The 23,460-nt window shown below is 47.9% G+C and overlaps 1 protein-coding gene across 2 annotated transcripts in view; it reads right to left on the bottom strand.

Annotated features, from left to right (window-relative positions):
- The window catches only part of LOC117001618 (ankyrin repeat domain-containing protein 11-like), a 125,338-nt gene that overhangs the window by 98,706 nt on the left and 3,172 nt on the right, over positions 1-23,460 (bottom strand). Inside the window, exons 1-2 of one of the 2 annotated variants that reach the window (XM_033070055.2) lie at positions 21,300-21,361; positions 4,506-4,585 (exon numbers count right to left, since the gene is read on the bottom strand). The gene's annotated coding sequence lies outside the window, so the exon portion shown is untranslated. Of the gene's footprint in view, positions 1-4,505; positions 4,586-21,299; positions 21,362-23,460 lie in introns of those variants that run through there. The other variant, XM_033070054.2, reaches the window with a different exon arrangement.

The raw sequence follows: 23,460 nt of genomic DNA on the forward strand, positions 1-23,460 counted from the left end.
AGCAGATCCACCACTTTTGCCTTTGCTGGCAATAACCATTTCTCACTTTTCCCTGCAAGAATGACAGAACCAGGACCAGGCTGCAGCTCCCTGATTGTGTCAGACACTTGGGTGGCTCAGCCAAATCTCCCTCCACACAAGGTTTCCACAAATTCACACTCTGGGTGTCCTGCACACCTCTGAGCCACAATTCCCACCTCACAGGGTGTCCAGCAGCTCCCTCTTCATGGACAGTGACTGCCCCACCTGCAGCCCCAATAAAGAAGCCACTGATCATCAATTCCCCAAACACAAAACCTCACTTAAAGAACTCACAATTTGAATATCAAAAACTCAGCATCACCATTACCTACACCAACGGGGAGGGAACAACAACAACATCCAAGCTTCATTCCAGAATCACACAGCAAGAGAGAAGGTCCCTGAGCTGCAGAGGTGGGAACATCTTGCACAGCTCCTGCTGCCAAGAGCATCATCTGCACTTAATCACAGTGTGATGGACACCTCTGGAAAACAAGGGATTGCAGCCCTGCCGTGTGTCACACTGCCACTCCACTCCCCAGCCAGTGTCACTTCCTCAGGGTGGAGGCCACAACTTTCGAGAGCACTCTGTGGAACACCCATAAATAAATAAAACCCTCGCTCACCACCCCACAACCTGCCCCCCAGCACTTTTACTTTCCCAAGAGGTCACACCCAGGAACACCAGTTACACAACAATGGAAGCAGGAACCAGTCAAGAGACCTACAGATCTCCCTTTCCCAAAATCCCAGCCTCCCTGTGTCACCCGGGCTGGGTGGCTCAGGAGTCTTCTGTGGGAAATAACAGGCTGGCAGCCACTGGAAATTATGATCTCGTGCACTGTCTGCTTGTTTTAATGAACTCTTTCCTAAATGCAGCCCTAATTTTTAAGTGTACATTGCATGTTAGTTGATATTAATCTACAAAATCATAACCCAGAAGTGTGCATTTTTCAGTGTACATTACATTAGCTGATATAAATCATAACTCAAAAGTATATTTATTCTAAAAATGAGGATTTTTCTGGTCACAATATAACCCCTCAAAAAAAAAATTATTCCAAACCAAGTAGATTCAAAGAAAAAGCCCAACCAACCATTTTGCTTCTTTTCAAGCAGTTATTGACATGTTTTTCTCTAGTTCTAAACAGTGGAGGAAGGAGAAAAAGGGCTGTATATGGTTGTGGGTTGCTCTCACCAAGAACTCCCGTGTGTGCCACGGTGAATAAATGGACCAAAATTACACCCAACGAACAAGTCAAGCGAGACATCTTTCAAAGCAGCCCCTGCTCAGCTCAGGTCTGTTCATTAAGGTGCTGCATTGTGCTCCAGCTTGGCTTATTAGCAGTGGAAAGGTCAGGGAAAGTGAATTAATGGAAGTGCTGCGCTCTCCAACATCTGACACGCAGGAGAGGAGCCTCCCTACCTACACTGCTCCTGAAAGGTGCCTTCAAATTGAGGGCATGTAGGTGGCACCTGCCAAAAGTGCCATGTGAATAACGTTGGCAATTTAACAAATTCTAGGAAAATACAGAGAACTGTAAAAGCAGCAATTCAACCACTCAAAGCAAATGCTTGTGCTGAGATTACAGTTGAAAAAGCAGCTTTTTCACGGGGACAGGGGGGAGGATTTAAAGCTCTTTCCTGTAGGTCTCAGCAGGGTTTTGTGTCCAAAAATTCAAGGCTTGTTTGACCCACAAAGAACTCCAGGCTCACAGTTAAGCCACCTCTGCTTAACCTCTGCTGGCAGTGAAGATATGGGTTTAAAAGTTAAATTTAGACTGTGTCACTTCAGTGCTGTCCAAGAGACCACACAAACATTTACAGCTCCCAAGGGCTGTGCAGACCCAGCTGACACACACAGGGGGCACAGAGCTGGGGTGCTCCCCACCTGCCCCACACAGAACAAACCCAAACTGGCTCTGGTGCAACACCCCAGACAAATCCACACCTGGAGAGCCACCCAGCTGCTTGATGGAGCTCACAAAAATCTGTTTTTCCAAGAGAAAGGGCTCCAGCAGAAGTCAGCAAACCCACAAGCCACACAACTCTGTTCTCTAATGCTGTGTTGAATCATGGAATTGTTTGGGTTGGGAGGGAGCTCAAAGCTCATCTGATTCCCACCCCTGCCATGGGCAGGGACACTCTCCACTATCCCAGGCTGTTCCAATCCCATTCCAACCTGGCCTGGGACACTGCCAGGGATCCTCTCCCTGGCTCCACAATGACCAACACCCTAAAGAACCAATGCACACTGCACTGCCACAGGGTTATCTTCCAGCCCCTCTAATCTGGAAGGGGTTAGAATTGAAACACATGGGGAAAAAAAGGCAGCAAGCTCAGAAGAACACCTCCTGCAGAGAAATATCTTCCTGGTGGAATACTGAGCTCCATTTCCCCCAGAGCAGTTAGACCTGGAGCCCAATGTGAACACGTTTAAGAGCATTAATAGAAAAACACCGAGCAGTTAAGTGAAGTCACGTTCCACCTAAACAACGGTGCCATTATTGCAGCATCTGACTTTCCGAGGACAATTCAATCCTGGCAGCATGTATTGTAATTGCTTTTCCACTCCAGGCCTCGGCTTTACAATCGTGCCCTTCTCGGGAGGTCAGGCTGCAGCTCGGAAAGCAATTCTGTTCCTCATTCATCCCCTTAATCCCACACCTGCATATTCATCAGGAGCTCCTGGAACACCACTGCCACCACCAGAGCTGTGCTTGGAGGGAGCCCTGACCCCTCTGCTTCCCTGGGAAGGTGCTGGGGACACAGGGGTGGCAGCAGCTGGTGGTGTGGGGTGCAGGGAGCCACCAAGGGCCAGGACAAGCTCACTGCCCAGAGCAGCTGTGGCTGCCCCACCCCTGGAAGTGTCCAAGTCCAGGACAGGGCTTGGATCACCCTGGGATAGTGGAAGCTGTGCCCACAGCAGATGTGCTTCAAGGTCCTTCCCACCCCAAACCATTCCATGGCTCTGTGATGACCTGGCTGGCTTCAAGCAAACCCTTCCAAAACAGAGCTGTGCAAACACACCTGAATTTTGGGTAGGTTTTTGTTGTCCTGGTTTGAAAAGGACAGCTTGCACCCAAAAAGCCAAACACCACTTACTCCAGAACTCAGAAGGAAAAACCTTTGTCCCCAGCTATGAAACAAAACAGGCAGCAAACAGCAACCAGCCTGATTTATAATTGATGCCAGGGCTGAGCTGGGTTTTTCAGGGCCCTGCAGAGCTGCCAGGAAGGAGGGCAGAGCTCCTGCACACGCCAGAAAAGGGCTCACACCTGATACACTTTAATTACCTAACAGCACTGGGAGAGTCACTGATGCCTGCTCTGCTTTGTCTTACTGTGAAATGCTTCTCCTGCTATTAATATTCACCAGGGGAAGCTGAAATAACATCTTGTCTCCATCTGAATACTTCCAAATTATCACGGCCACACTAAACACAACCATTTTTTCTTTTTTTTTTTTTTTTCTCCTCAAAATCCAGGACAATAGACACCAAAAGAACAGCCTGCAGTGGAGCAGGGCTGGACACACCGAGCATCTCTCCAGCACCAGCCTTCATGGTGCTGACAACCTCATCCCAAATAATCCCAGAGGTCAGCCAAGGACCCAGGGCCCCAAGGCAGGAGCCACACTCTGTATTATCCACTGGGAGCTTTCCCCAGAGGATTTCTGGCTGTGCTGGGGGTGACCCTGAGCACTGCACATCCCCTCCAGCTTCAGCTCAGCTCCCATCACACCAAACCACCAGCACAGCACAAAAAAAAAAAAAAAAAAAAAAAAACCCAGCCAGAACAACCCCTTGTCTCCACACATCAGGATTTCCAGGACAGCACCAGCCTCTCCCACCCTCTCACACAAAACAGAGGCAGAAAAATCTCATTTTTCCCCCTAAATTCCACTCTACAACAGCCTGTTATTTCTGCATCTGTTAATGCTCCCAAAAAGTTGAATCCTAACATTGCATCCAACTGTAGTCTCAGCAGATTGGGAGGTTTCTCTGCCCAAAATGAAACGTAGGTGCCATCTGTTTCAATTAGGCTAATCACAAGGAGACAACGCTGGGAAACTTTGGGTTTTCTCAAGACATTTGGAAAGCAAAGAGAAAGAAAGAGGACTGTGGTATTATTTAATACTCAGCAGTCAGCAGCACCAACAAGCTGCACAGTCTGCTGGGCAAACCTGTGCTGGAACTGCCCACGCAGGAAAGTTCACTTTTATTTCACTGAGGTCAGAGAAAAACTTGCTATATTCAAAATTATCTAAAATTAAAAAGACATCTCAGGACTACAGACAACTCCCAAAATATTCTTGGTTAGTATTTTTTATATATCCCATAGAACTTGCAATTTTTTGCTTTCAAATTTCAGAAAATAAAGAAAAACATTTTAAAAAGTCAAAACCAAACAGTCCAACAGAGACACAAGCACTTGTGAGGGAATAAACCAGAAATTTTGGACAGAAGCAAAGTCAATATTTACCGATTCCATAGTTGAAAGCTGTTCTTCACAGGACATATATTAAAATCCAACAGAGGTGTGTCCCAAAAACGCTGTGTAATCTGAAAAACACGGGGATTTGTCATTAGAAAATTAAAACAAGTGAATTTTATTCAGTGCACGCTCACTGGATTTGAGTACATGAAGGTTACCAAGCACAAACCCTTGCCTAATCCACAAATAAACTTCCTGATAACGACTCTGCACAAACAGAGGAATAAAGGAAAGAGTGGAAGCTCAGCCAAGCATCCACCCTCCTCCATAACTTTCTGATAATAGTTTTTTATAAAAATCACCTGCTTCGAGGTTCCTGTAACCATCTGGGTGGGCTTAAAGGCATTTTATTTACCAGTGAGGGTGTGTCACCCCCAAACCCAGAGACAGGCAGGGCCAGAACAAGCTCCTGTGCCAGGAATTCACCTTCCCAAACCAGCCCTGTGGAATTATCCACGGCACAAGCCCTCTCTTTTCACACACACCTTTGCTCTGAAGAGCAGTGGATCTATACAAAGCTCTAACCTGATTTTTTTTTGACCAGCTCTTGTACTTCCAGTGGTGTTTTTCCAGCTCAGAATTCCCAAAGTGCAATTTCTGATGGCGGGCAGGAACCAGCAGGAGCTCTGAGCACCCATGGCCAAGGGGAATTATGTTCATTAATGGCACACATGAAAGGGCTGGCAGATTCCAAGCCCAAAACCTGCACCTGGCCTTCCCCAGTCCTGCTATTCTGGCCTGCTAAAACCAGAAATATTTCACCATTTTATTTACCATAACATTTCTGTTTCACCAGAAATGGTGAAAGGGTGAATTGCCAGCTCCACATCCTGCCAAATTCCCCAAAAACCCCAAATATTCCATCCAATCTCTAACCACACAGAGGGACACAGCGACCAAAAAAAAAAAATCTGGATTTCCTGTTGTGACAATTTTATGCTTTTCCACCGCTCGTCAGCTCACAAACAACTGTGATGTAGCTGGATTTGGACAGCTGCTTTCCAATGGGATGGCTCCTTCCAGGAACCATCCAGGAGAGTCTCTGAGGCCAGCTGGGACTGATGCACGGTGGAGGAGATCAGGAACCCTGGGAGAGCCCTGTTTGTTTTGGGAAACTTTCACTGCCCAATGAAAAGCCAAAGGGAAGATGTCCAGATGAAAAATGCAGCTGCATCCAGGGGAGAGCTGCTTCCAGCTGGGCTGAGGGAAGTCTTGGGAGCCTCAGAGAAAAGGAACAGGCCAAAATAAACCCCAAAACCCAGAGGAAGATGTGAAATGACAAGGTCCTGACTCAAAGAAAGGAATCCTGCAGCAGGTAAACTTCTCCAGATGAGCAAAATGGAAGTTTTCTGGCATTTTTCTCTGAGAAGAGTAAAGGAGATACAGACACACGGCTACCTGGTGGATTTTTCCAAGGCCAAGCAATCCTGGGGCACTGAGGGATGCCCTGATGGGAACTGCAGCAATGCAGAACCTGCACAGCACCTCTCCAGCAGGATTCCCCTGCTCCTTTTATCCTCCTCTCCATAGTAACAGCCACATCACTAATTAGCAATTCAACAGCAATAAGATATAAACTGGGGGGAAAACAGCTGAACTTCCAACTCCATTGTGTGGAAATTCAGCTTGCTGACAGCAGTGACTGTCACACAGCCATGGGTGGAATGGTTTGAGCTGGAAGGACCCCAAAATTGATCCCATTCCAGCCCCTCTCATGGGCAGGGACACCCCCAGCCTGGCCTTGGACACTTCAGGATGGGACAACAACTGCGATCAACTGCAAACAAAATTACCAAGAAGTCTGCAGAAATCAGTCCCAGGACACTGATACACCATTTTCAAGGTCTATTTACAGCTCATTTCTGGCCCACATACAGTAAATTTATTCATTCCTTGGCTCACATATAAACATACATAAAGTATCCTAACGCTGGAACAGCGACCACACGTGAGCCAAGTAATTTTCACAACGAACATGGCACCATTTTTAAATGAAATTGTTATCAAATCACTTAGGAATGCAGCAAACACTCCAGTGGGAGATGCCCAGCACAGCCTCACTGGCTCTACGTGGCTGGGTCACTCACAAATCGTTCCTGTGGCGTGGAATCCAACATTTCAATTTAAATCCAACTTCACTTCCAAAAACCACATTATAGTTAATAAACACATCTAGCCATCCCATTTTTTTTAGCTTTAGCTGATGAAAATGCATCACTCCACAAGGTATCAGCACTGCCCTTGTTCCTCCTGGGAGCCTGCAGGGCTGACCATGGACAAAGCTCCAAACCTGCCCAGCTCTGGTCACTGCACCATGGAACAAACTGGTCCTCCTGTGCCTTGAAATGGTCAAACACCAGGTAATCATGAGCTCAAGGTCTGGTTTAAAACAGGTCCAGTCCTTCAGACTTGGGGTACTTTATTTTCTGTTAATGCAAAGTGATTTGGAAACTCTGGGCAAGCAGACGGTTCCACCAAAATAAATATGTAAGTGTTTAAACTTCTAGATTTTCCCACCAACTCCTGATCTTAACACTGACCACGAGGTTCCTCAGCACCTCCCCAAATCAGTGATTCTTGCTGCACCCACACACAGATCAGGACTTCACAGTCAGAGCACAGCATGCAATTTCTGCCAGCATTCCATCCAAAAAAAAAAGGGAATTACATAATTCAAACCTCCTTAATAGAAGGGTATCTTGTAACATCACAGAAATCAGGATTTGAAGATGGAAAATGCTTTACAATCCCAAGCTGTGACCTGAAAAATACTGACATTAGCTCTAGACTCTTCACAGCAGAGCAACAGCACTGGTCCCAGCAGCGAGGTGGGAATTGGCTCCCTTGAAGGAATAAACAGCTCTGTGCAGATGTTGAGTCCCCCATGAAAAATGGGTTTGAGATTCAATGATTTCATGCACCCCAATGTTTCTAAATTTGATCAATAATGCAGAAAGGTTCTGCTTAAATCTCCATTTCACAGGGGGCAGGCAGGAAGCACTGCTGCTGTCTCATCCCAGGAAATCCAGAGGCCAATGTCCCCACAAATGTGTGCCCACCATTAGTGTTTCTTTCAGGGACAAAGTTGCATTTGGATCCCAAGTCAGACTTGCATCAATTCAGATTTTATGGTGATCCAGAACTAAGCAGCATCACAGGATACCAGAGATTTAGATTCTGGTTTAGACCAACTTTTGAATGGAAGAAATCTCTAGAGAATAAGAGAACCTTTTTGCACAGCACTCATCTGCTTCCCTCAGAATAATTCCAGGAAGAGCCAGAATTTCAATAAGGATCTCTCTGAGGGTTGCAGTGAAAACACACCCAGGGGAGCAGCCCAGACCCACCGAGCTCCTGCTCTCAAGATCAGCTCCATTACCTCTGGTACACCAAATTTGGAGGGAGGGGAAATTTGGAAGTGTTTTCAAATGCACTCCATAAGCACAGCTCGGTGTCAGAGCCTGACAGAGCACAGCCAGAGCTTTCACCTGCTGAAATGGGGAAAAAATGCTTAAAATCTCACTGTAATTCTAGAACCTGGGAAAATGGAGACTGTGGAACAGGGGAAGAACCCACAGGCAGCAGCATTACAAACCCTATAGATGTTTTCCATAAATATCCATGGGTTCCTTCTGCTGGAATTTGGGGAAGAAAACATGCTACAAATACAGAAGGGGTGCAGAAATCCCTGTCTCTGGAGCTTTGCCTATCCCATCCCAGTGAGAGCCACAACAGCCATGCCCAGCACAGCAGGAAAGTTTTCCTGGTCCCTCAAGGAATGGACAGTGAATACTGATCTACAGGTTACAAATATTCCTGCAGCAATCACAAACCAAACAGGCTCAAACAGCAGCAAGTGAAAAGCCAAAGCACACAGAGAATTCCACTAATCCTAAAAAAAAAAACCCCACCTTTCAGTGTGTTTGGTTGTGACAAAATTGTAGCATCAAGTAAAATTTAATTAGATGGCTTTTGGAATGAAAGTAGGTGATAAATTCTTGAAGTTCCTTTATTTTGCCCTGCAGATAAGATGTATGCTGAGATCTACAGTTTTTAAAGCTTGTGTTGTCTGTGCTACTTGATAAAAAATATAAAATGAGCTGATCCTGTCCTCAAAAATACAGATACTTGTGTGGGCTGAAGAGCCCAATGTTTAATTTGTCCCACTGCATGAAGCACAAAGGGCAGGAAAGTTGTCATTTCTGGGAAAACAAACTGTCCTGTGTTTTAATTACAAGTCTGACATGTACAACACAGTCCCTAGCAAGTGGGGGTTGACAGAATTCCTGAATTCAGGAACAACCAAGCTGTTTGGAGATCTCCAGTGAATTAGGGGAGGTGAGAATTTGTGAGGACAGGTCACAGAACCACAGAATGGTTTGGGGTGGGAGGAACCTGAAATTTCATCTTGTTCCTGCCCCCACCTCAGGCACAGACACCTTCCACCATCCCAGGCTGCTCCAAGCCCCATCCAGCCTGGCTGGGACACTTCCAGGAATGGGGATTAAGCTCCAAGATGCTGAACTTCACTGCCCCAGTAAAGGCAAGAAGGGTGGATGTTCTCTGGAATTAAAGCTATAATTTAAAATGAGCTCACAGCTGCTGTCATCCTTCAGGCTCCTCCTCCTTTCCATTTCTCCCAAATAAGAGTGAGGTGGGACAAAGGCATCCCTGCCCTCCCCAGGCTGAATCCCTCCCTGTACTTCACCACCAGGTCCCTCTCAGTTCCTCCTCCTAAGGGAAGCAGGAGGGTGAATGATGCCACTAGGCCACAAGCTCCACTTTATTTAAAAATGAAACTGCATTCCTTACTCCTTGCTCAGATTTAACACATTGACAAAAATCATTTTTCAACAGAAAAGAGGGATGGACAGACAGGCATTTGTCACCTCTGCAGTCCCAGACATTTGCATCCGTGTAATTGGCAAATTGGATACAGGTTACTATTAATACCTGAACTATTTCCTTTCCTTTCTGGATGCTGATTGGTGAAAAGGATGCAAGCATCCGATTTTAAAGCTCACTCATCAGCCAAGGAGGAGTCAAGGAAGTCGCTGCTCAGCCTTCAAGAACAGTCAGTCTCTCAGAGGGGGAAAAACACAGCAAACATCATGGACTGGCTGCTGGTAGGATTCTGAGCAGGCTGAATATCACCTCCCTAGCCAAGAAAACTCTGTGGGGACAGGAATGTTACAACCAGACACTTCAACAGCTCAAATACAGGTTTTTTTAGGAATATGCAGGTGGCAGCCCCACACCCAGCTATGCAGGATCAGACACTGTTACCTGGCTGGACAATCCAGGAGGTCCCCAGAAAGCAACATTAAAAATGTAATTGTAGAATGTGCTCAAGTCTACAATTCCTGAGTTACAAGTGCCTTACAACCACCTCAAATTACACAGCAAAGAAAGAGCTGAAAGGAGGCACCTCCTTGATTTCCACACAGTATCCCTCCCCTATTGTCTGGGGCCTGGCAAGTTAAGGTCAGAATAAAAAGATTCCTTAAAAATCCCACATACATTGAAAGCACCTACAGCTCCCACTGATCTTTTTTTCCCTTTCTATTCTAAGCCCTGAACAGGTTTAAGTAGCAGTTGTCATCATTAAAGAAGCTGCTCCCCTCCCACTTTCCATTCTCTGAGCAAGGAGCATCCTGGCAGCGCCAGGCACAGGTAAGGAAGGAGCAGCTCCCACCTCACTCAGGGTACACAAACCCAGCCTGGAGAAGGGTGAGAGGAGGGCACAGGCTGCCTCAGGCACAGGGATCAGACAGCACTGCTGAATAATGAAATAAGGAAATACAGTAATCAGGAATAATGCTAAAATAAGGAAGTCAGATTGCACATTGAGGTGCCCCAGCTGCTCAGGGGGGCTTGAGGGATGCAAGTTCTGCCCCTGCTCAGCTGCTGGTGCTCAGCTTCTCTCTTGGGCCACTCCAGAGCTTGTCCATAAATCAGCTGAAGCTGCCAGGCCAGCAGAAAACCCCTGGTGTTGCTCTGCCCATGGCTCAGTGCTCGGAAGGGGCCGGAGGGTGGGGGAGCATCACAACCCCGCACCCCAGGAACGGCCACAGCCACCCGGGGAAAGGGCTCAGCCCTCCCTTCCAAACACAGCCATCCAAACAAACAGCACAGAAGGTGGCAAGGAAAACGCTCAGAGGACAAAAGGACGGAGTCAGGATTAAACCCAGTGCCTTGATCCCCGGCCAAATGGCCGGCCCTTAAGCCCACGCAACTTCCAGAGCCAATTTAAAATCCTGAGTGTGGTATACTTTAGGTTATAAAATCATATTTAGACACACATTTTGAAGTGTTCTTTGCTCTGCTGGTGGCTAAAAACAATTCCTTTGTCATCAAATCTTGCTTCAGCAAGCTGACGTGACGTTTTTAACTCAGGAAATAAGATAATTATGGTTCAAGGTAAACAACTACAACTGTGCATCATAAACAGTTTCTAATTTTAAGCCTGAGTCCCTCTAATGCCATCCATATTTTAAAGACAGTTTCCTTACAAATGGTTTAGGCTGTCTGAGCAGCTTGTGTCTGAGCCTGTGCTAATGAGCAGCAGCAGCACATCCAGGGAAAACAGAGCCTGCTGGAGCAGGTGAGCTCCTGTGTCAACATCATGGCATGGTTTGGGCTGGAAGGGACCTCAAAAATCACCCAGCCCCACCCCTGCATGGCAGGGACACCTTCCACTATTCCAGGGTGCTCCAACACCCAGCCTGGCCTTGGGCACTGCCAGGGATCCAGGGCAGCCACAGCCTCACAGCCAAAAATTTACTCCCAATATCTAATCTAGATCTTTCCCTCTTTCAGTTTGAAGCCACTCCTCCTTGTTCTGCCACTCCAGGCCCTTGTCCAAACTCCCTCTCCAGCTCTCTTGGAGCCCCTTTATCACTGGAAGGGGTTCTAAGGTCTGCCCAGAACCTTCTCTTCTCCAGGCTGAACAAGCCCAGCTCTCCCAGCCTGTCAAGGTAAGCCAAACATCAAAGGAGGAAAATACACTCTGAATCTTAAATAGCTGGAGAGGCAAAAGCCAGGGAGGAAACAAAGCACTGAGAGCAGAGCTCCACGCGCTTACGCAACGCTCCCAGACCTCAAACGCCCCACTGGCACAAACAGCAGCAATTCAAGTTGTAACTCGTGGAGAAAATCAGCTACTGAGCTGTTCAACAGCAGGCAGAAAACGCAGCTCCAGCCCCTGAGCTGTGTCTGAAGCAGCCCTCACATTACTGCTGCCCTAAAATATTCCCAAAGTTACCTGGGAACAAAGGCTGGCAGGAAAGAGCAGCATCCCAGGAAGGCTGGAGCACATGGTGTGAGCGTGGCTGGAGCTCAGGGAGGTGTGCAGGGCACCAGCTGTGTCTGCCTTGGGCATGAATCACCGTGTCAGAGGCTGCAATAACTGCAGGACTGCTCTGAGCTGTCAGCCTGGCAGGCTCTCATTCCTCCTCATCCCAGGAAAACGTGCTGAATTACAACCAAACGAGCCCAGCTCAGTGGGGGAAGGGGGAAGAGCAACCCAGAGCTGTGATGCAAGAGCCAGGAGTGGTCAGAAGTGTCCCAAAAACCAGTGGTGGGAATGTGTCCTAGTTTGGAGGACAGGTGTCTGCTGAGAAAGGCAGAAGAATGTAAACCCCCTCCCTCCAAATTATTCTAATTTTGAAATCAAGGGGTTCTCAGGCAAAGATATGGGAATTAGGAATAACAGTTCTTTACTAGGGAAATTAAAATAGAAATACAGTACTACAAAGAACAAACCCCAAACCCTGACACAGTCAGAGTACAACCTGACACCCGTCAGGCAGGGTGTTGGCAGCAGTCCCATCCCATGGTGGCTGCATCCTCCTGCAGTGACAGATGTGGCTCAGTTGGAGCAGTGCTCCTGTACAAGGTGCAGTTTCCCTCCGGAGCTCCAGTGGGGATGTGGAGAAATCCGGTTTTCCTCTGGAGCCCAGTGGAGAAAGGGGCTCCCTTAGTGTCCCAAAACCTCTGTTTTTATCTTGGTAAGAAATGTTGGGCTCTTCCCCCTGGCTGGAGCAACTCCCAATGGGATGCAGTAATTTTATCAGTGCCACAGTGGGACTCAATGGCCATGAGCAGAAAATGACTGGCTGGAGGAAGGATGGGTTGTGAAAAGATAAAGAACAATGCCCTGCCTGGTTTATAAAACATGGCCATTAACAGGAGATATCCCATGAGATAAGGATCACTGCCCCCACCCTCAGCAGATGGTGATGTGATAGAACAGATACCTTTTATCACACCCTGTATTGTAAGCCCAGACAGAAATGCTCCTGCAGGAGCCCGAACAGCACAGAGCAATCATGTGGTGGAGTCAGTGCAGCCTGGTGGAGCTTGCTTCTCCAAAACTTTTCCTCACTAAACAATTCCAAAGCACCCCACCCCACTGCTGCTATTGTTGTCAGAGAGGGAATTCCAAGCAGAACAATGATGTCCACGACATTTTTCCGTTGGAAGAAGAAAACTGGTAAGGCTGCGCAGCAAAAATAAAATTTCCACAGTAGTTCATCCAGTACCACAAGTCTCCTTCCTAAAGGGAACAGATTAACGTGCCTGGAGTCTGCTGTGCAGCATGGATGTATTTTTAGCTCCAAGGATCCGAAGGCAGCGATGTGGTGGAAGCCTCCCAGGCTGGAGTTAGCCATGGGAGGTTCATCTCTCTGCACCCTGGAGAGGGCAGCTCATTAAGAGGCTGCTCAGAGCAGAAGGAAACAATTCACCCATTCCCTGAAGAAATCCCTCTTCCCACGACTGCACACAAGGCAGCTCCTCTCATCTCCCCACTCCCCCCACAGCTCATCCTGATTTGCACCACTTTTGGGGAACAGCAATGCATTAGAAGTGCTCTTTCCTCCCAGATCTCTGGCACAATTAACAGAGATAAATTCAAAGCTGTGCTCATGGCACAACAAGGGGTGATGAGTGGCTCAGAGTCAACCTGAGTGCCCACAAGACTGCAAGCAGCAGAACAACAGTTTGACTTTATAATGTTTTATCTGCAATTAACACTTTTCTACGAGTGCTGGTAAAGCATTAGCCACTGTCTGAACCCAAGTGAGCAAACCTGAAAAATATCATGGAATGGTTTGGGTTGGAAGGGAGCTCAAAGCCCATCCAGTCCCACCCCTGCCATGGTAGGGACACCTTCCACTGTCCCAGGGTGTTCCCAGCCCTGTCCAGCCTGGCCTTGGACACTTCCAGGTGCTCTGGGCACCTGTGCCAGGGCCTGCCCACATCACAGGGAAGGATTTCTCCCTGATATCCCACCAAACCCTTCCCTCTGGCAGCATGCAGCCATTCCCCCTTGTCCTGGCACTCCCATTCCTGATGAAGAATACCCTCAAAGTAAAGGTTCAAAAGCAACCAAACACCTGAATGGCCACCAAAGCCTCTCTGCTCTCCTGGCTGGCATCAGCCAATGTTTAACCCAATTATCAGGTGCAGGAGTCCATTCCCAGGCCACAAAAGGTGACTCAATCACATTACCTTGTACCTACAACAATGCCATTCATCACCAACCCTTCAGGGACACACCTTTGGGAAAAACACCTGGCAGGTGTGCAGGGATCACCGCCTCACATCCGGGAGTCCAAAAAATGGAATAAAATGGAAGCAACACTATGAATTAGAGAGCAATCAATAATTAGAGAGTTTATGGTTTCATAAATTGCCAGGTATTCTGACTGTCCCATCCCAGAGCTCAGAGATGGCACTGCCTGGATGCACATGGCCTCACCCACCCACCTGCAGGGCTGCATTTGGGAATCCCAAACGTGCCACTGGGGAACACAAACGCTCAATTCTGAGTATTCATGGGACAATGGGTAGTAAAAGAGAAGAAAATAAAAATAAAGGAAAAATGCAAAAAGTCTACACAAGACCCAAAAGTCCTGAGCAGAGTTGAGCCATTTTTCAGACTTTTATTAAAATTAGATTTGGCCTTAGACTGTGAACCACATCACCCCTGATGAGCAGCAAAAGAGCACCAGCATCACCTGGTAAAAGGCACAGAAATGCAGAGGGAACCAGAGGTAACCTCTACAACCAAGGCACACCCACAGCACCCACTGAACTGAGCTTACACACCTCAAAAACCAGCTCGTTTGTAACACTCACAGCATCCACCAAAGGCAGAGCTACTCAAATCTGGTGTGTAGGTCTAGGAAAATAAAGCTTTGCTTCAGCCCTGCCTCCCCTCCTGAGCCCTTCCTCCTCCAAACGCCTGAAATAGGATGTTACACTACTTGTTTATACGCCATTACAGAAAAACATGCTGGGTTTCTTCATCCTGCATTACAGAACAAAATGTTACCCAATTCCTCCTGTAAAGCACCAAGAAATAACTGTGAGACCATATGCATGGGGAAGCATCCACGTGCTGGAGTAATCCTGCCTTACGTAACCAGCCATGGGTGTCTGACCACAGCCAGCAGCAGAGCAAGGGCCACAACAACTTCCCCCTAAAACCCACCCAAAATTCATCTGGAGGGGTCTGATTCAGGAGATAAATTAAATGCACATCTCTGAGTTACAATTTCAGGTTTCTGCCATCAAAGAACCCAGAGCAAAGAATCCTGGGTGGTTGATTTTCCCTCCTTGAGCTCATCCCCATGAACCAAAAATGAATCATTTAATTGGTGAGTGCAGTTTGAGCCCATGCCACCACAGTTCCTATCTCAGCAGTCAGAAGGCAGCTCCTTCCAAGGATCCAACACAGACAAAGGCGGAGACCAGCATCCTGAAACGTCAGGAATCTGAGCACTGATAATCCTGGAGATCACAGGGGAGTTTAGTTTGGAAAAGCCTCTGAGATCATCAAGCCCAGCACTGCCAATGCTGCCACTAAACCAAGTTTCATACCTGCACATTTTTTAACACCTCCAGAGTGAGAGTCCTCCCCCAGCCTCTTCTTCTCCAGGCTGAGCTCCCTGAGCCCCTCCTGGTGCTCCAGAGCCTGCCCCACATCCCTTCCCTGGACACACTGCCAGAACAGTAGACATGGACAAGGCAGCCAAAAACACGAGGTGCAAAAAAGACCCCAAATCCACAGGTAATAAATTCAACAAAATCCATCTCTGCCCCCTTTCTACCTGCCAAAAGGAAATACAAAAGCACAGACACATTATTATGAAGAGCAAGTCAACTTCTCGCACAGGGATAAAGATAACAAATGTTTCACTGCTCTGTTTCAAGCGTTTCACATCTTAAACTGAACCCAGAAAAGAACATTACCAGTTAAGCTATTACAGCAAATGAAATGAAAATTGAAAATCAAGTCTAACCGACATTAAATTTAAATAAATATATCTCAATTCCAGGATCATAATACATAGTTCTCATGACAAAAAACTTCTGGAGACGGGAAAAACACCCTTGGTAACTCTGAATATTAAGCTACGGTAGCAGAGGCATCTCACAGTTTATCTAAATCAAGTGTCTCCTGCACAGAGCCCTGGTTCCTCCAGTGCAGGCTGCAGTGTGATTAACAGAGGTCCATTAGAGAGGCAATCCATAACCTGGCTCCTGTGAGGAGTCCCTGCCACATCCGTCTGCGTTTCCATGGCAACCAGGCAGGAAAATATAAAGCAAATTACAGTTAAATGAAAATTATTCTCCATGACAATATATGTTAATGCGGGAACATTTGCAAGGCCATTCCAGATAAAATGTTTACACTCACACATGTGTCTACAAAAATAAATAAAAGGCAGCTGGAGCAGCTAATGGATCACCCAAAGAGAAGGATCAGAGTATTTTTCTGCTCCCCTTAAGTTTTAGTCTATTCATCAGAATAAAATTTTTTAAGCTGAAGAACACCCGAAGTATTTGCCCATTTCCAAACAGAAACATTCTTTAAGGAACAGGTTTTCAGAAGATCTAAAAAGCACATTTCTGAATGTTGTGAACCTTTAATTTTCCTGGCTGCAAACAAAGACCACATTTATGCCTCCCCATCCCATCAGAAAAAGGTTTAAAGGAGAGGTTAAGTTTATATTTAGAGAGACCTGACTGAAACTGGAATAGTGACTTATTTTAATCAGCTGTAACTTACTGAGAACTGGAAGGTGTTTTTTACCTCAGAATTTGGGGACAATCTTATACCCCACCAGGGTTTAGAGACAGCACAGGCCACTGAAACACTTTCAGAAAAGCCCACAATTAAGGCTGTAAAAGCTGATCACGCTCCCCCACCATCACCACTCCGCCTGAATAGTCCTTTTTTAGGGAATGCATCCCAGTTCAGGGAATCTATCTTCTGGAGCATGAGGGAAGTTAATTGGAATGAGGCTCGTCAAGATGCAGCCACTTGGTTATTTTTTTTTTTTTAACTCCCTTGGCTCGCACCCCAAAGAAAAGCCCAGAGAAAGGAAGGAGGTTATAAACTGCCTCAGTCTGTGCCACTGAAATGCCACGTTTTCAGCAGGGTCTGAAATACTGCCCTGGAAAACAGCCCCCCCCAGCCACCCTGCCAAGTTCCTTTCCCATGGAAAGGCTCTGCCTGTTCTGTAACACAGGTGCAGGTTTCTTAGGAAGAGCACAAGGCACTTTTTGAAGGGGTTTGGGAGAGCTGGGAGCACAGAGCCGGGCATTCAGCGCGCTGGCACATCCGAGCTCGCTCCGTGCGCGCTGCCACTGACCTCTGCATCTGCTGCTGCCTCCGCCTACGAACAACGCTGGGATCATGAGCATCGTAACTTTTTATGACAGTGGGAAAACTGCAATCTTCTCCACGAGCTCGCTCCACCCTGCACATAAAACTGCTCATAGGTTCAACCATAAAGCAAACTCCCTGCTTTGAAGTCGCACCCGGAGCCCCACGCACGTTGTAAAGCCGAGCCGGGAGAAGGCAGAGCATTAAGGTTTTACATAACCACCCTTGTGGAAAAGCATCGCTCCCCGACCTGCCAGAGCCACTGTTGACAAAAGCAAGTCAGGTCAGAGAGTATCTGGGTAACAAAACTCCTCGCAGGTGAGCTCAGGTTACCCACGAACACCGAAGTCACACACCACCCAATATACTGCAGCCATGCTCCACTTTCCCTGAGGATCAGCTTCCTGCAGAGCCCACAGCAGCATTCCCATCATTTCAGCTCAGTGCTGCTCCATGGCCCCTCCACAGCCCCTCCTCTCCTTGGAAGGGAGCTCTGGAGATCATCCAGTCCCAGTCCCCACCAAGGCACAGTCACCTGGGGCAGGTGACAGGAACACATCCAGGTGGGACTGGAATATCTCCAGAGGGAGAGACCCCACACCCTCCCTGGGCAGCTCTGCCACCCTCCATGGAAAGCTCTTCCTCATGTTGAGGTAGAATTTCTTGTTCTTTAGTTTATGTATCTCCACACAATGCAGAGAATGCAACACAAACAGTATAAAAAACAAAACCCAACCCCTGCCAATGGAACCCCAGCAGCAGTTGCTAGGATCCTCTGCAAACCTCACTAATTGCTGGGATTGGGTTTCCAGGGAAGCTCCTTGCTGCAGCAGTGGAGGGGCTGAATGCTGTTTTCACAAAAGAACTTGTAAAACCCCAGGCTGCATGTCTGCAACAGCCAGGATTTATATTCCAGGCACAAATCAGATTATGCTGCACACACCGTGCTCCCAGGGCTCCGAGCAGGTGGATCCCACCAGGATGAGCAGCTTTCCTGGATGCCAGGCTCCAGGGCCAGCTTCCCTGCTCTCCCTGATGGGCTCCACACCCCTCTGAGGAGACCTGACTGTTCAGATGCCTCCCTGCTAGAAAAGTCATTTTCTCTGTAAATGTAAGCAAATCCATGCTAACATGGAGTGAGATTCCAAGGAAAACCAGGCAGCCTGCAGCTTTCCCTGAGATTCAGGGACACCAGGCTGCTGGGCAGCACTACCACTACTAACAACCTCATGGTAGACAGCAAATACAGGATAAATCCACAAAAAGGAGATTCCAAAAGCAGATCCAAGCAAGGACAGCAAGAGAGATGCAGGAGAGGGAAGAAGTTTCTCCCTGTGAGCACACAGCACCCCAAACATCCCTGCCAGCATTTCCCACACCCCAGGAGCCTTCACCTCAACACACCCACAGCTTCACTCCCCTCCCACCATGCAAAAACAAGGTGCAGCTCTCCAGAGGGAGAGGAAGATGCAGGAACAACTAAGAGAGAAGAAGAAAGGCAGGAACAGACGGGAGGGGACCTCGAAAGGCAGACAGGCTAAAATTAGAGACAAGAATCTTGGATGAGGAAGACCAGGGCAAGAGCAGAACCTCCATCAGATGAGGCTCCTGGGAGAGGGCAGAGACAAAGAGGAGGGAGAAGAAACATCTTGGTGGGTGAAGCAGACAGAACACACTGCAGGAGGAAATTAAATTCAGCCTCCAGCTCCCTAAACCAAGGAGCTCTACTGAGCACACCAGGAAAGAGCCATGAAGTTGACTCCTTGTCTGATCCCTTCCCCCCTGGACTAACTCAGAGGAATTCGTCTCTCACCACAGAACCAGTTTAACACCCCAGTTCCAGTGCTGATCACAGGGGAAGGGAACTGCATTCACCACGGAGCAGCTGAGTAACACAGGGCACCTCTGATCTCCTGGGAGAGCCAGAAACCTTCCAGGCTGCTGGGACAACGAGGAACAGAGAGCCCAGAGCCAGGAGAGCCACACACAGGACCCCAATGTGAGCCAGGACAGGCCACAGTGAGAAGGGAAGCCACCAGCCAGCCTAATTCCAAACCCAGCACATTCCCCCATACGCGGGGACAAGAAACCACGCGAACAAAAAAGGCCAACATTCAGGGAGAACAGGTTTTCATCATCAAACCCGTGCACTGGGCTGCTGAGAAAGGTGAGGTTTCACACCCTAAACCCTCAAACTTGCTGGTTGCAGCCCAGCTTGGATAAATGGATGTGCCTGTACAGAGCTGCAGGATGAAACAGCGGAGACAGCTCGGGGTGGGCAGGAGCCAAGCGCCGTAACCGGAGCGCCCGGTGGCATTTCAACATTTCAACCCCAAGCACAGCCAGCAGCAGGATGTTTGTGTCCCCCCCACACACACACACCCCTTCCCTGCATTACCTACATCTCTTCCCAGCACCGCCACGGCTAATCTCCTCCATCCAAAGATATATGGATGTATTATTTATAGACAGGCTTACATCTCCAGCGCACCCGAGGCCTGACGCAACCGCGGAGCGCCGGTCGGTGTTGTTACCACAACGCTGACATTTCACAATCTGCCACAGCCATCCCTCCCTGCAGAACGTGGAAAACACCAGCCCCGGAGTGTAAAGTCTATCCCAAAGTGCTTTCCATGGGATACAGTCACTGCCACAGTCAGCAGGATCCCAGCCCTGCCGCCTCCTCCCTCCCTGCACAGCTATCAGGAGACCATTCCCAAAGGGGAACTTCTTGGAACTTTATCTCGGCTCCTCCTGGACCTAAGCAGCCTGCAGAAAGCCAGGCACTTACCAGTCATTCGGAGCTCCTGGTACAACTTGTTTACACAGCACAGGTCACAGGATCGGCTGGAAGGTGTAAGCAGGATATAGTTTTTATGGCTCTGAACTCCTGCCCAGATAAGCCGATAAGGCCCGGCTGGGGGCGGGGAGCACTTTCATGTGTGCGTGATTTGAAAGGAAGAGGCACCATGAACTGCAGCTAACCAGTTGGTGCTTAATAATGAAGCTTCCATTCACCTCTAAAGCTATTTAATGCCTTTTTTTTTTTTTTTTGGAGTTCCTAATTACACATCCTTTCATTTCACATCCCGATATTGAGGGCAGCACCGTATTTCCAAGCCCAGCCTCTGGCTGCTCAGCCTTCAGGGACACGCTGCCTCTGGATTGTGGTGAATTTTTTAGAGGGTAACATTCCCTTCTTGACTCTCTGATTCTTCCCCCATGCCTGTGACACAGTTTTAGCAGCTTTATGCTGCTCTAAAGGTAAATTACTAGAGACTCTTTCTATTCTGCAAAGCTGTCAGTCTCTCAAAAATAATTAGAGCCAGCTCCCTCCAGCCTGGAACAACCCCACCACGACACCCTGCAAACACCCACAACCTCAGCGAGGACCTGGAACCCCTCACCCAAACAGGGACCACCTCAACACTGCTCTCACAGCAAATCCAGCACAGCACAAGAGGACAGGAGGTGCCTTCTTGGAAAAACATCCATACCCTCACACACAAAGCTGCTTTTACACACACTACAAAGTTTTCTACCCCCTCCATTCTCCAAGTCCAGAAATTTCATTACATGGCATTTCAACCACACACGAACCAGCACCAGCATAGACACACTTGCACCTACCAGCAAAATAAATATTTCAGTGTTTCCACAAGATATCCAGTGTTGTAACCTTTGGTTTCCGAATCCAGACGCAGCATACAATCGATACCCTGCTCCTGCCACTGCAGTAATTCACAGCAGAAGGTTTATTTTAAAAACACTCATCGGATAAGTTTGGTCTTCTTCGAGACAGGGGAAGAAAGGCTGCCTCCAGATTTGGAGAGGATAAATAATTCAATGCCTGGATGCCAAGGGCAGCGTGCACACATCCATATGGCAGGGACAATGCAGACAGTAATATATGCTGCACATCAGCACCCTGACAGTGCCTTCAACCCTGACCTAGAAAAAAAACACATCACTTTCTTCTGACTCCAGCAGCCAATTCCCTCCCTGGCACAGCCACCTGCTCACCTCCCAATCCCTCAGCCTCCCCAGGCTGCAATTCCAGCCCCAGCTCACAGCACTGCACAGCAAGGAGCTGCACGCCTCACCCACGAGGTGAACTCCACAAAATCCCGAGGAGATGGAGGCTTCAGACGTCCTCTCTGGGAGCTCACGCCTTCCCAGCCAGCGCTGAGAGGGGCAGGAAAAGCCAGGATGGCTTCTCAGATGTGGGAGGAGGAGCAGAGGGAGAGGGGAGGCTGCTCCTGCAGGAGCCAGCACCCACCCGAGCCCTGCTGAGCCATGGGGCTCCAGTGCCATCCTCGAGGGACAGGGGACCATGGGTGGGTGACACTGCATGGACAGAGATCCCACTGCATGGACAGAGATCCCACTGCATGGACAGAGATCCCACTGCATGGACACACAGCCACCAAGACTGTGCTGGGTGGACACAGGACCAAACCCACCATGTTGGATGGACACAGGACCACAAATTCCCACTGGATGGACACAAGACCGTGTAGGTCATGTAGGATGGACACAAGATGATTTAAATCATGTTGGACCACGGAGATCCTGTTGGATGGACACAGAAGACCATCTCTTCCCCCACCAGAGAAACCATCCCTCCATCCTCCACAGCCCTCATGGACATCAGTCACACTCATTTCACACTCCCCAAATTAACCATCACACATCACCCTGCCCCACTGTCCTAGTTTGATGATTTGATAATTTCACTACATCCTACAACTTGAAGAAAACATTAGAATCAACACAAAGAATTCTGGAGCCCAAAATACCTGATATAATTAACTGCACAGTCTAACATGATTATTTCCTGTCCTGACCCCAATTATTCCTTCAGTTTATTAAAGAGAACTCAAATACAGAGCAACGTTAACACCCCAAAGAGTCACATAAACAGAAAAAAAGTCTGAGGGCACCATTACAAACAGACTTAATGGAACTCCAAGATTGGAAATGGATCTTGAAAGCTGTCAGATCAAAGCAAGATCTTTCTCGTGTAAGGACTGCATTACCCTCGGAGCCACAGAGCTAATACCATCTATAAAAATATTTTGCTCAAATAAGTGAAGAACAGCAGCGTTTCATCTGTCAAAAGGTGCGAGGCTTTTATGGGATTAGCCATTCCACATGCAGCATAAAAATTAGAGCAGATTTTTAAAAGCCCCCAGCTCAGCTGACGGAGACTCCACAGCCCGACGTGCACCCGCTCTCTTCACATGCGCTCCATGCCGAGCAGATTTCTCACTGTTATTAGCATTTAAGCTTCTTTTTACTTTTTTTTTCCCCTCCCCATACTCTCGTAAAAGATTACAAATTGGCATCACCCATAAGCAGCCTCAGCTGAAGCACCACCACCCAGAGAAATTAAGATTTTTAAACACCCAACAGTTGCCTGAGAAAATACACCAGAAAACACCAGTTCTCACACAGGAAAGCTTAAAAAGTGGAGTAGAATGTGCTCAAAACCAGCCTCCAGACCACGGGCGCTGACAGCTTCCCACCCCCCTTCCCAGCAGGATTCCAAAGGCAGCATTTTGCCCAGATTTTAAGGCTGCACAAACCTGCTTAGGACGCTTGTGATTTCAAATAATTGCCTACACAAGCTTTCCCTTAACATTGATGGGAGTATTTTTTATGGCCGTGCATCGGTGGCACACAAATTACGTAACACTTGGCTGAGAACCCTCCGAAAAAGCAGCTCTGTGCCGCTAATCCCTCACGCAGGAAGGAGGAAAATATTTAAAAGCTGCATACAAATCATTCCTGTGAGTGTCGTGCAGACTGGTTTAAATTAGATGGGGTAAAAATATATGTGAGCTGATCACGAAACGCTGGAATCTTTGCTATGGAGACACCGGTTCCTCTCCGCAGCCTTTTACAACCGAAATACAGGGAATTCTCCCTGGAGATGGAGGGAGCACACAAGCACCTTTACTAGAGCTCCTCAAGGAAATACGAGCTGAATAACAACCCCCATGTAAATATTTTCCAGTATTATTTGCTTTGCTGTACTGAAAAGCAGCAGTACCTGCCACTACTTGCTCTGGGTCTACCACCATTAGATCTTAATACCCAGGAGGAATTTCAATCCGTAAGGCAACTGCTGAGCCTGAAATTCAGGTACAGGGCAGGAAGAGGGGCAGAGCTCCCCAGAAAGCCGTCACTCCATAATTTTACAAAATGCAATTAACCAGCTCCAGCCCTGTGCCTTTCCTTCCCTTGGAGAAGGATTTCTTC

The sequence above is a fragment of the Catharus ustulatus genome, chromosome 11 (genome assembly GCF_009819885.2).
Source record: "Catharus ustulatus isolate bCatUst1 chromosome 11, bCatUst1.pri.v2, whole genome shotgun sequence".
In the NCBI taxonomy this organism is placed as follows: domain Eukaryota; kingdom Metazoa; phylum Chordata; class Aves; order Passeriformes; family Turdidae; genus Catharus; species Catharus ustulatus.